Source organism: Rousettus aegyptiacus, unplaced genomic scaffold, assembly GCF_014176215.1.
Source record: "Rousettus aegyptiacus isolate mRouAeg1 unplaced genomic scaffold, mRouAeg1.p scaffold_m13_p_2, whole genome shotgun sequence".
Lineage (NCBI taxonomy): Eukaryota > Metazoa > Chordata > Mammalia > Chiroptera > Pteropodidae > Rousettus > Rousettus aegyptiacus.
In genome coordinates this window covers 79,162,746-79,177,378 of record NW_023416295.1, presented here as the reverse complement: position 1 = coordinate 79,177,378, position 14,633 = coordinate 79,162,746, and the positions used below count along the sequence as shown (strand labels likewise).

Genomic DNA, 14,633 nt, shown 5'->3' with positions numbered 1-14,633 from the left:
AAATGATATCCTAGCTCTCCTAGGTAACTATTTTAAGTTGAATATCACTAATTAAGACAAAAATATTGTTCTTTGTATTGTTTAAAACTACCATTTTTTTCCCTTAAAACTTAAAAGCACCCACCTTCTCCCTAGTCTTCACAGAGATATTGCCAGAGTAGTAAATGGGCTGACCTGCTTTTGATCACTTTGACTTAACTTTGCCTATTTTACACTATAGGAGCACTAGACAATATGAAAGTTTACACAGCATTGGAAAGGATAAGGAAATTGCCCACTGCATTTGCCTGTGTGTTAATTCCTACACATTATCTTTCATTTAATTAGAACAACCTCTAGGTTGGTGAATCTAGTTTTTAATCACCTCTTCTTTATAGATGAGGAAACTAATATTATAAGGCATTCCATCATTTCCCACAGCATCTCAGCAGGTAAATGGCAGAGGCAACACTCGAATTGAAATGTCTGATAGTAAAATCCCTGCTGTTCTTTCCTCCAACATCCTATTTTTTTGGTAGGTAAGTTTGGAGAAGAGATTTTTTTCTTCGGCCACAAACCGGCCCTAAGAGAGTGATTCTCTACCTTGCATATGGATGACATTAACTAGGGAGAATTTTAAAAATCAAAATTTCTCATAGTGGAATTCAGGTTTTAGTATTTTTAAAGCTCTCCAGAGGATTCCAATATGTTGATGATTTTTGGAAGCAGAACACAAATACTCTTTAAGAATGTTATTATGTCTTTAAATTTAGCGTACAAAAAGAACATTAAATTTTAGACAGAAAGCAATTATTCTTTGGGAGGCAGAATTAAGAAGATTAGGCTTACTATTTCTATCTAAAATAAATTATATACTCTTACTCTCTACTTAATATGTATTGTGGGCACTTACGATTAATATATCCTTGTATTCTCCTCCCCCTGCAACTAGGAAAAATAGGAAATCTTAACACTTTAAATACTATTCATAGAAAGTATGCCTTTTTGTTGTTCTTTAGTTGTCTACACATTCTCTCCAAGATATGTGTGTAAGTGCATACACATTTTAGCAAAGTGTTAATTCAATAATAGCACCCAAACACAATTTTCAGAAAAGAGGAGATTTCATAATAGGCTCACGAAGAAGGCAGGAGAGCAGCAGTCAGTGTAACAATATTAAATGTATTACAGGCTGTTGTTTCAAGGGCACAGGTGAATTTAAAGCTAGTATACTCACATCTACACACAGCCAAAATCACTCAAGGCAATAAAAAGTGGCTTCTATGAATAAAATATAAGCCAAGATTGTTTCTTTTAAGAAAAAAGACATAACCATGCTAAATCGTGAAACCTGTTTCTAGGACTGTTCCCTACAGCGATGTTCCTTGTCTGCTTGGCTTAGTCTGATTGTCATCCTTTTTCAGCAGGGCTCTCATTCAAATAACAATCAGATGATATATGTGCTTAAAAAAAAATAACAGCTGGCAAAGAATGAGTAAATGCGCATTTATTCCATTTCCAGTCTGTGACTCATTTCTGTACCTTCTCCAACTTATTGCTGAATTTTATGGTGTCTCTTTATATTCCCGCTATCTTTCCTGTCTTTTCCAGATCCACTTTCATCATCTCGACTTTGGACTTAACTTCTCTCATGTGTACACCTGGACAATTCCTTCTTGCAGTTCTTATTCTTTCTAGCTCTTCACTCTCTGGCCTTGCCTCAGTGATGCTACCAATGACATTGAGCAACTTTAACATGTAATTTTCTGTTCATCTGAGAAAAACCTAAGAAAAAAATTTTTTGAGACCTTACATTTATGGACCAGGAAACTTTATCCTTCTCACCCTCTCAGTTTCTAAATGTTTAAACTAAGGTGATCAGGCCTTATGAGCATTGCTTCCCTCCTCTGCCTCTGCCCTCTCCTCACCTGCTGCTCCCCACGGTGCTTTAAACGAGGCCATCACTGTTCCTCGTGGCAGTTGTAGAAAGTGGAGGAGCAGTATGGAACAACGAGAACAAGAAAACATAGTTGAGGATGAAAAAGGAGGAAAAAGTAAGTGGAAGAAAGATTATAAAAACAAAGAAAGAAAGCATTCTCTGTTGCTGACTCCTTGAAGAGCAAGGACACTTACGAATTCTATGCTAAGTGTTTAATTGGCAAGCAGACAACTGCATAAACATTGATTCATTAATTTCTATTTATGAAAATACTCATTTAGTTGCAAAGTTAGGAAAACAACCTTTTGTCCTTTATAAATATTAATTTTTAAAATACTTAGAAAATTATTGGCATTGATTTGGCCGATTTGTTTTTGACTATCTGGGAAATTTGATGCCTGAAGCCAAATACACATTTTCATTATGTGAAGGATAAGTGCATTGGTAAATGAATTTGAGAAAATTCTAAGTTATTTAATGTTTGTTTTTTTTTTTTTAATTTAAAACTCAAGGAGGAAAAGACAATCAGCCAGTAAGTTTCAGCACCTATAAATTTAAAACATTTAATTATCAAATTAGTATTTCCATATTTATCTTTATACCTTTTATTTTTAGAATCATTGAATCCATATACTGTAAATAATGTCTATATATTTTTATAATCATATACTGTTACCTGTTTGATAGCTAATACTGTGGTAATCAGTGATAGCATGCTAATAAATGTGTCTGATCGATTATAGTTAACACTGTTTTACACTCATTATTAGAATTCAGGGACAAAACATTAGCATGCTTTTTTATTGTAATTTATCATATCTGAATAAGGTTATGTGATTTGACATGGTACTAAATAATCTATCGTCCTCTGGAAAGAATGCTTGAGGTACTGTTTAATAATTCTCTGCTATATATTTGTTCTGAACATTGATCAAAGATGGTAGTGTTAGTGTCAGCTAGTTGTTTTTAGTTTTATCGAAAAAAATTATGACACTATAATGTACTAAATGAGTGAAATATAGAACTTGCTTCTATGAACTGTTTAAGGGCTAGAGGCTGTTAAGAAATAATGACTAGTGTTTGCATGGCTGACAAGCATATTCCCAAAAACAAAGAGGTACGTAATGCCACATTTGCATAAAGTATTATATCTTATCACCACATAATGTATTTTCATTATACTTTTATGAGCTTGTGGAGTTTCATTGTGCTTGTCTTAGAGCATCTACATATTAACCTAATAGATTACTATGATATAAATCTACCTACCAGGGTATTAAGCTCAAATCTATTTTATTTAAATTTGAACACTATAAACACACACAATAGATTTGTTAACAACATCAAATTGAACACATAGGTAAGTGTGGTTAATTTGTACATATATATATATTTCAGCATAAAATAATGTATAATATATACTGTTATAGATAATATATACATGTGTGCATATGTACATATATTTCTCAAAATAACCATTAGATTGCTCTGATTATTATGTTCATTTACCAAATGAGAAAAACAATAAGCTTCTCAAAGAGGTTAAATAATTTCCCTAAATTTACCAGCATGTGATTTCAGAGAACAGATGTGAAATCTGGATTTGTCTAATGTCAAAGCCTGTATACCTCATCACTATGCTCAACCGAGTAATAGTCAGACTGAGTTAATACGGTTCCAACAAAAGCAAAGAAGTAGTGATCCTTTAGTTAGTCTCAATCTTATTGAGGATATCAAAAGCAAAATGATGATTTCTGTAAAGAAATAGCTAAACAATCTGGAGGATAGCCATTGTGATGTTCATAGATCCCTAAGATTCCTGGACCTGATAGGAAACCTCATTTAGACTTCTATTAATTACTTTGGTAGTTTCTTATTTTATTTGGCTCATGATACCCACTGTTTAACAAAATAACAGTAGTACTACTATTATTACTTGATAAAATTTTTGAGAAATGCAAGAAGAATCATTCAGGTTTTTATTTCGTTCTTTTTTTGTCTTCATACTTTTTAATGTCTAAAGCAGTGCTGAGCAGCAGGTACCCGATAATTATCTGTTGAGGAAATGATAGTTATTAGGAACAGGTGGCCATTTAGAATCAATTTGGTGAGTGCCATATGTTATTCTAACATTACGTTGTTACCATTTGCTTTAAATTGAAGGTAAGTTTTAATTTTCAAAATTTGAGAGACATTATAATTTTTAAAAAATGTGCCACTGATGAACCCTAAGACCCCATTAGATCCCATGGTCCAATTCTATATTTAGGTATGAAAATAAATACATTAGCTCTTTTTATCTTTGTATTTTTCTCATATTTTGAATACCCTCAAATTATCCCTAGTAATGAAATAATGTATAAATATAGAGATACAGATATGTATTTATGCATGTATAAAATATGCACACATGCAGCCAAGTGTGTGACAAAAATTGTAGCTGGCATTCGGCCTAACAGCATATAATCTGTAACAATCCACAAAAAATAAGACACACATATATAAATTATTTTATACTTACATGTGATGTCTTCAATAGATAAAGACTAATGCAAACAGTTTATATCTTATGTTTGCATATTTAATGTTTCTCTTAGGCTATAATATGGAACTTATCAAGTCACACAATTTAGAATGATGGTAGATATAAATACTTTGTTGTTTATTAATGTATCACTTTAAGTGTTACTGATTCAGAAACTGAGTCAACTGCAGGATGGCAGGCAATATCTATGCAAATGCTAAGGTTAACATAATTTAATATTTAAAGATTATTTATTAAATAAATACAGATACACTAACTCAATTAATCTAATTTTCCTTTTGGGAAATATATTTTAGTGAAAATTAAGAGTAACGATGTATATACTTTATTAGAAAATGTACCTGGGATTAGACCAAAGGGGCAGGCTGAGTACACAATTCTACTCTCCTATTTTTCAAAATCTCATAAAATGAGAAAATGCTAGAGAACAAAGTAGGATGAAGGAGAAAAAGAGAGAGAGAGAGGCTACGTACCTCTGAAAACACACACACACACACACACACACACCCTTCAAAATGAGCACCAGAAAACTGAAAACTGCCATCAGAGAACCAGAAAATTGAGGAATTCCTTAAACTTAGAAAAAAAATTTAAAAATAACTATGAATATATAAAACAAACATAAGAAACCAGAGCACCAAATTCTTGTATCACAAGATCCTCAGCTAACTTTGTAACAGTCTAGGAGACTTTTATGATCAGAGTTAATGGATGCTAAGCGTGGGAGAGGCCACCTGGTCATTCATGAGGATAACTATTGGAGCAGATAGGCCACTTCTTTATCCCTCTCAATTTATACCAAGTAGCTGTCATTGAAATATATTTGCTTTAAACTTTCAATTTTCAATTGAAGTAAAATTTTATCAGTGCTAAATTAAACCCCAAGAACATCAACATGGTGTGACTGGTAGGAATGGAGCATAATATTGTACAAGAACAGTGAAAATATGTTATGGTTATTTTCTAAAAAGATACTAATTTAAATTATCCTTAAAAAATATAGTACAAACGTGTATATTACACATTCGTGAGTAACTGTTAGGAATATGATGCAGAATGCTTAAAACTAGAAAAAATGGGGGAAAAACAATTGCAGTAAAATAAAAGAAATTCAGTCAGATGTCAGGAAGAAGACCACATTAAAAATGTCATATGCAACAGTCATTTACTTGTTCTTCACTCAGCTGTCACCTTGATGACCAGCTCTCAGCAGACTCTGACCAACTTCTGTAGGAGTGATGTCCAGCATGTCACCCCAATGCCCTTGCCTTGTGCCTCATCATGCCTCATTATGCCTCCTGTTGCCAGCATTTTGTGTTTCACATGTAAGTACAGGAAACAAAGGATCTTTGTTCAGTGTGTAACTAATATCCAGCCAGAATATGGGATGGGGCAGGGGGGTTAACACCATTGTCATCTAGAATTTTGAGTAGTGGGCAACAGGAATGGGTGGATAAATTTTTACCCCTTTCCCTTGGCAGACTATTTTGAGTCATAGCACTTCTGGGAGTGCGACTCTGAAAGTTAAGCATCGGTTTTACTTTGTGTCAGGCAGCTCAGCACACATTCTCCATTGGTTCTTCCTTCTTCTCTCCCCACAACCTCACTGCTTCTTCCAGGGGCCACACTCTCTAATAGAGCAGAACATAAGCCTTTGCCTCTGACTCTCCTTTGTGGGACCCCAACCCAAGAAATGCTAACTTAAATTAGTATTTAATAAATAAACAGAGAGAAATGTTATATTTCCTTATTATAAAACAAAGGCTTTAATATCAGGCAAAATAAAAAAAAGAGAGATGAACAAAACCAAACTAACAGTTATCTCATATCTACTTATACACTGTATGACAGTGAGAGAGTTAAAAATACAATAACATACAAGTCAAGTATGATAAAATAATGAAAAAAGTATATGCAGCAAATTTTACCCCCCCCAAAAAGACAAAACAAAACAAACGTTGCACCAGCACTATGAAACCAGTTATAATAGCAGAAAATAAATAAATGGGGCGAGGTAAAAGTATTTTGTATTGGTAAAAGTAAATCATGAAACCTTATATGTCTAAAATACTGTATTGAACTATATGAAACTAAGCTCATATAAACACAAGGAGAAATTCATTAATCCGGTAATGTCAAAGCCTTAAAGATACTTCAATCCAAATGTATTTTGTGATGACATTAGGTTCAAAATAAAAAGAAATAGTAAAATTCAAACAACTAATAATTTGATTTAATAGCTATATAGATGTGTATATATTCTATTTATAATAAATATGGAGAGAGAAATTCTTGAGACAATAGTACATTTTTGCACTCATAAAATATTTAAAATTTTCATGTAATAAATCTCAATTAAAATTAGAACAAATGATATAACAGAAAGCCACATTCTCTTATCAAAGTACTTAAAAAGTAAATTAAAAGGAAACAGCCAAAAATAGTCAATAATAATTACAAATCTTTTTTGCTTGTATGAGGAAGAAAGTGTAAACCGAAATTATGAACTATTATGCGAAAGATATAATAATAAGCATCTGATCTTCATTTAGGTCCTCCTACATGCTGTGTTCCTTCTCACTTCAGATACTTTGCATTGGCTGTTTACCTCATAATTTTTGTATTATTTTTTAGTTCTCAATCAGAATAATCATTTCACTTGCTTCGAATGGTATTTGGGGGCATTCAATGGATTAATTTATATAAAGCACTTATAAGAGGGCCTGGCACACTTGTAAAAGTAAAACTGATTTTATAACTGCTCTCTAGCTATCATCATTGCTATCATTATCCTCACTATTATTATTTTTCCTAATTATAGATGCTGTACATTTTATTTAATTAGCATGCATTTTTAAATTCTTAATTTTGAACTTAATGTAAGTCTATATTTATAAATTGCAAATGGCCAAGCTTTTACATAGAGGGTAATCAATGTGTTATTTGTATGGAAATTGTTGCTTAAATTATTGTATACCACCAGAATGCTTCCCCCTCCATAAATTGGGAGCACTTTTCCATTGCAAGGAACAACTGGAAACTATCAGCTTCAAAAGCTATTTGGCTACTTTTGGCATGACAGAAAATAAGTAAATGAGTCATTTTCATCTGCATTTATCTATGAATTTTTAAAAACAAATAGACAAAACATAAAAGTTTTCCCAGAAGCTCCTGTGGAGGTTGGGAGCTTGTTACATAAGTACCTAAGTAGGAGGGAAAGTTCTGTGTTTGCTCTTCTACTGTTTAATGAGGTCAAATAATGATTTCTGGCATTTAACAATATTGTTAATTGTGGTAATTCAGAGCCTTGTAGTTGTAATGGCTGGAGAGAAGGCAAATCAAATTTTAAGAGTTTTAAAAGAGTCTCCTAAGAAATCAAAAAGATCTTGGTTAATTGTTTAAAAGGAAGTGAGGCATCACAAGGATTTTCTTATTTATCTTGAGATGCTGCAGGGAGTGTGGATTGTCAAAGAGAAAAGGAAATGTATGGCTGTGAATATACTGTATCTGTTCTCCTAAGCAGGATGAGCATCTCCATACATTACCAGGAATATTTTCTAAGCTTGAAATGTTTGAGGAGCATCACTCTGAGCTTAGCTTATTAGAATAACATGAACATTCCTTAGACAGGACATTTAACAATCCAGAATGAAGTCGGAAGGGAGAAAAAAGATTTCAGGAGAGCGTGTGATCAGGTAATGAAACATGTTAGAATAATATAAGATGTGAGTTCTCAAAGCATTTGATACAGTACTCTAAAGAATCGTACAGAATGGAATTGTTGACAGAGTGTTCAATTTTGTTTCTTTCTCTCTATATGTGTCTGTCCATCTGTTTGTCTCTCTCTCTATCATCTCTCTATCATCTATCTATCATCTATCTATCTATCTATCTATCTATCTATCTATCTATCTATCTATCTATTTATCTATCTATCATCTATCATCTATCTATCATCTACCATCATTTATCTCTCTCTCTCTGTCTATCTGTATCTGTCTATATCTATCATCTCAATATTCATGGTGTGTTAACTGAATGCCTAGCATTATGCTAGATACATAAGGTCAACAACAAAAAATAATACTTCTTGCTCTCATATAACTTATAATAGCCGGGGAAAGAGTGGTTAAACAATTACACAATTAATGCATTAGATTAAAGGTAAGGTTTGAAAAAATAAATAGTGCTAAAGATTTGCACACATCATCTTCATGTTTTAAATTGGAAGTAATTAAATTTAGAAACTAGTGAAATTTGATTTCTACTTTGAGAAAATAAATATTACTTTTCATGCCTCTATTTCTGATAGAAATAAAAGAAATAGAGCTCATAGTGACTTAAACAAAAAGTGTCGGTATCTAAAACTTTACAAATGACTTCTGACATGGTGTGCTCCCTGTATTTCCAGGTTATCAGGAAGCCGTTTCCACCTCTTGGCTCCTTTTATTGCCTGAGCTTTATTTTTTTCTCCCACATCTGCCTTTTCACTATTGGAACCTCAAGTATTCCCAAGCTTTCTTCCAAGTCTTGTTGAAATAGAGTTTATTTCCTGGCTTTTCCAATAAAAGTTCTGAGGTTAGTTTTGATTGGCTCTGTAAGGATCAGATGCCCATCTCTGAACCAGTCATCATGGATGGACAATAATGTGTTTTCATTAGTCAGACCAGAATATCATGTGTTCCACTGAAGTTCACATTAGACAGAGTTCTCCCAAACTGCTTTCCCTGGAAGTGAGGATGGCGTGGATTCATTGAAAATTAGGGTATTTTTATTAGAAAAAAGAAAATGGATATTATGTAAGCAAACCACAAATATCTACTGTAATATTTATCAAATAGTTCATGAGAATTTAAAAGACAAAAGAAAGAAACACTTTAAACATGCATGACTTATTAAGACCATACCAAAATAGACTAATTTTCTTATTTTTTTCTCCTTTTCCTTTCCTTCCCCTCCCTCCTCCTTTCCTTCCTCCCTCTCTCTTTTTTCCTCTCTTCTCCTTTCCCTTTCCTTCCTTCCTTCCTTCCTTCCTTCCTTCCTTCCTTCCTTCCTTCCTTCCTTCCTTCCTTCTTTCTTTCCTTCCTTCATTCCTTTCTTTATTACCAGGGTTAAATGAAGTAATCAGTGGAATGACTGACAGCATAAGATTCCCAATATAGATGTGAATGAATCCCTGGTAGAGATATGATATACTTGGTGAATGACAGGTTCAGCTGGCGTCTGCTAAGAGATTTATATTTAAAATTAGAAGTGAGCCTATGGCCATGCCAGCCTGAATGTGCTGGATCTCAGTCTAATCTCAGAAGCTAAGCAGCATTGGGCCTGGTTAGTACTTGGATGGGAGACCACCTAGGAATACCAGATGCTGTAGACACATTTCACTTTTTTTAAGTGACACATTGAGAATGTTCTGGAGAGCATACAAAAGCAAGATATATCAGAATTTTGGAGCTAGAAAAACAAAGATTAAGACCAAGGCTGCCTGTCTGATCTTAGAAGCTAAACAGGGTCAGGCTTGGTTAGTACTGGGATGAGAGATCACCTAGGAAGACCAAGTGCTGTAGGCGCAAAAAATTAAATAAATAAATAAATAAATAAAAAATAAGAGATTGTAAACTGAAAGGTCTTTGCAATCTGTGAGGTCAACCAAGTGTTGCCTCGCTTAAAAAATAAATAAATAAAAGACCAAGGCTAGGAATAGTTGTAGAAGAGAGGTAACTCATTGAAATACTTAAAGGGTTGTCTTGAAGAGAAAATTATTGACTTTCTCTGTGCTGCTTCAGACTACAGAAATAAAACAGTTTGAAATTTAAGAGAGAGTTTTTTGTTTGTTTCCACAAAGGAAGAGGTTTTTAAAAGAGCTGAAGAGGCTGGGGGGGTCTTTGAGAACTACGTTTTTTGCCTCTGTAAGGTTCAAGACCAGCCATGATTTCAGCATGATAGATAGAAGAAAAGCTGAGAATTAAGTGTCCCACCTGGAAGGGTGAACACTATGGTGTTATCAACTACTTATTATGAGGGATGTTCTTACAGAGTCTGGATTTTTTCTTACATTAGGTTGAGGACAATTCTATCCATAGAAAGCTCTTACTGAAACAAGAAATCTCCTAAGCCCTCTAGAAGATATAGATAAGAAAGGATTGACCCAGTCTGAACACACAAGAATTTTAAGGCCCCAAACATTCTTAGCCTCCTGTATAGTTTTTACATTGCATGTATTCTGCTTTGTAAATAAACCAAAGAGAAAGCAAGCTTGCATTGAGTCCAAGTAAAAATTTTCATACAAAGTCAAACCTCAAACAGGCTAGAATGTCTGGTCTAGCCCACATTTTCTGAGACATTGGGTAAATCACCCATTAAGAGGCATTGTCTTGAATGACCCCGAAAGCCCTGTTCAACTCTTAAATTCTATGACTTATTTTTGCCCATTATCTATTGATCTATGAGATCACTAGCCATAAGTAGAGGCTCTTTGAAATTATAAATTGAATAATTCAACGCATTTTTGTGTAGTAGCTGTTTTGTTCTTTTCCACCACATGCACATTTACTAAAAACAAACAGATTGCAAAGACCTTTCAAAAATCTTCTATCCCTTTTTTGGACCTTATAGAAAGATAATTTACACAGTAAAAACAGCAACTCCATACCTTTTTAGCAAGTCACTGAGTCTCAGTTACATCATCTCATAAATGGATCTGTTACATTTAGCTACTTTTGTAGATCTGCTGGGATAATCACTTAAAATATTGAATGTGAAAAAGCAGGAAACTTACAAATCCTTAGTTAAATGTAATGTTTTGTTTTTATAATCCCTCTCCCTCACCATTTAACATTAAATAATTTTTTGTCATACGTATTGTGAATTCAAGAAGAAAAAACACTTGCAGTTGAAACGCTATTCCTGTCTCAGGCAACAGTTCAAGTAGTTTGGCGCGTGGAATGGGTAAGGGGTTAGAAGGATTTCCTGGCATAGAGGTGTCCTGGTATACTTTCTTTAGCTCCTGTCTGAGGGATTCAAGAAAGACTTGAACAGAACTAGCAGCTTCAGTTATAAAACTTTCTAGGTCCCAGCTTTGCTTAAAAATGAAATTGAAGAAGGTAAAGGTTGTTCTCGTTCTTGTTTTCTAGGAAGTTGTTCTTCTCTTTTAAACTTAAGTTGAGAAAACTTGTGAGGAAAGTGATTTCTATTATCAGTCTGCTTTTATTTGTGGACACAATGCAATATTGGTAAGGAAAGAAATGAAAACATATCCCCTCCTCTTAGTTATAAATTGTTTAAAGTATTTGTTACGGCAAAAAGTGACCAAGGGAATGCATTGTAAAGGTAGGTGTGGCTATGAGTTGATATCCCATTTTGGCTACCTCTGTTCCTCCTCTTCCATTCACTCTCTTCAGTCTTGGTGCCCATCTTCTTTTCCTCCATTTTGGGCCATTGGGCGAGAGAAGATGTGCAGCCTTGAGTTTGCCTTTGACATCGTTCTTAGAAATGTAAAGCCTGATATTCATGGTGCTCATCTATGACCCAAGCTTTTCAGACTCTGCGCATAACAGTACATAACAACGGCACGCTGAGGCTAATCTGTTCATTCTTTACACTACAGTGTCATAACTTAATCATCCGTTCTGTAAATTGTAGCCTATATACCTCCCTCTCAAACTGCAGGTTGTTGTTATTACATGTGCAATAAACATATAAGGAAATTCAAGAGAGTCATATAGAGAATAATGTTTTTCTCTAGGGAAAATGTTTGGGAAGCAAGAAACAAAGGAGATTTGATTCTGGCAATATCTTATTTATTAAACTGGGGAGTAGATTTGGCTATTCATTATATTCTTTATAAATTCTATATGTTTTACATGATGCATGGTGGATTAATATTTAAAAGAGTGAGTCTAATATGACACATTTTTAATATCATTATCAACAAAACCATACATTTTTACGTGCCAGGAAAGACTAAATAATAGCAAATATTTATAAGTAAAAATGATAAAATATTAAAATATGAAATTACGAGCAAATTATCCCTTACAGTGGTTTGGGTGCAACAAGATTCTTTCAGCTCTCCATTCTAAAAGTGGGTGTCAGACAAATTATGCCTGTTCTATTGGCAATTGTAAAGTCATCTTCAAATCACTTCTGGACAACTGGCTGAAAATAAATTTCCAGATAGTTTGCTTACCAAATAGCTATTTTATTTTTGAGGTTTAGTATAAAAAGTATAAACTTGAGAGAACAACATAACTACAAGTTTGAAAAGTTCCTTAAAAGTTACCTGTACAAGCAGTTCTTAGTCTGTTTATCTTCTACCAAACACTTTGTCAAAGAGAGCCGCTTTTTCCAAGAATGACATTTATAAGTTATTTGGAATTCAGTTATAGTTATCACTTATGGAAAGTTCCAAAACAACAAAAAATTTTCAGTGCTAGCTTTGGAATAAGTTTATCTGTATGACTCCCTGTGTTGAGTTGCTCTACATAGCGCTAAAACTTATAAAAAATAGATTAAAGACAGGATAGTCTGCATGAAAATTTAAGGGAATAATGGAAAACATAGTTTACAGGGGTCTGGAGTAGTCGAGACATTAGCAGTTTGTGTCAACTTTTTGTTTCAGTACAAGCAAGACTCACCAAGAAAAAAAAAAAAACATGAGAAATGGCAGACAAGACAAACCAATAGTGTAGTTTTATTTCAAGCACCACAAAAATAAAGGTGGGCAATTTAAAAGAAATGCTGAAATAAAATAATAATACATGAACAAATAAAATACAGTAAAAGGTAGAAGCCACACATTACATTTTAAAAAGAAATTGTATATAGTATTATACAGATTACCAATATATCAGTCACTGGACTACCATAGACCAAAAAACAATTTAAGAAAGTGAATTTAACTTTAGTTTCTTAGTTAAAATTTTAGTTAACTTAGATTGCTATAAGAAATTACAAAAATTAACTCAATAGTACATTTTTTCCCAAGAGTATTATTAAAGAGACAGTCCACTGTGTCATTTGCAATAAAGTACTAGGTATGGAAATGATACTAGAGCTGAGTTCAACAGACTTATGCTTTTTAAAAAGTGCCATAGGGAAGCAAGAACCACAATATGACATTCATTTATGTCAACTACATGAATGCTTGAAATTTTCAGTAACTAGACAGTGAACTGCTTCTCCATCTTCTTTGACATTATTCTAGGACTCTGAGGAGCCATGGAGTGTTTAGTACTGAAACCAAAGATAATAACTGATCATACTATATAAGGTAAAGTTTTCAGAAAATTATATTACTTTGCATAAGGTAATGTACCAGAAAATTAAGTCAACTCAAATTTTAGTATGATCACCAACTAAATGATCTCCATGAACCTGTATTGACTATTCCATTCTAGAAACTATGACAAGAAACCATGCTTTTTTGTATTTGAATCTGAAGGCAAGAATTGGAAAACGCTGTTGGTGATAATACATTAGCTTATTTCTTATAAGCCAAAACATTAATTAATTAATTCAAACCATTTATTGATATGCCCATCAGTTGTAAGTGACTAAGCTAGTTGCAAGCAGTAAATTAATTAAACGAAAAACGCATATAGTTTAGTTGAAAAGATATACTCTACTATATAATACAAATGGATATAGGGAAACTCTAATATAACATGCTACAAATTTCAGAGTAAAAATCTAAAAGAATAAAATTTCCATTCAAATAAAATTTACATTGACTGCATATTGGAAAAAATCTTGATAAATTCAATCTCTTTATTAGTTATAAGTTTATTCAGATTTTCAATCTCTTTTTGAGTCAATTTGATGTTCATGAGTTTTCAGGTCTTATTCTATTTCATCTAGGTTATCCAAATTTTTGGCATACCTTTGTTACAGCATTTTTATTTCTGTAAGGTCAGTAGTAATGTTTCTACTTTTACTTCTGATTTTAGCAATCTGACTAGCTAAAGATTTATCAATTTTGTTGATCTTTATAAAGAACCAACTTCTGGTTTAATTTATTTCTTCATTGTTTGTCCTTATCTCTATTTCATTTATTTTTACTTGATTATTTGTTGTTTACTTCCTTTTGCTTGCCCTGAGTTGAGTTTGTTCTTTTTCTAATTTGTTAAGGTGGAATTTTAGGTTATTAATTGATATTTTAAAAATGGATGG

The 14,633-nt window shown here is 33.1% G+C and overlaps 1 protein-coding gene and 1 pseudogene across 1 annotated transcript in view; one reads left to right on the top strand and one right to left on the bottom strand.

The window, feature by feature from the left end:
* DPP10 (dipeptidyl peptidase like 10) overlaps positions 1–14,633 on the bottom strand; it is a 1,197,668-nt gene that overhangs the window by 654,262 nt on the left and 528,773 nt on the right. The window lies entirely within an intron of this gene.
* On the top strand, positions 9,721–9,840 carry LOC118614199 (annotated as a pseudogene).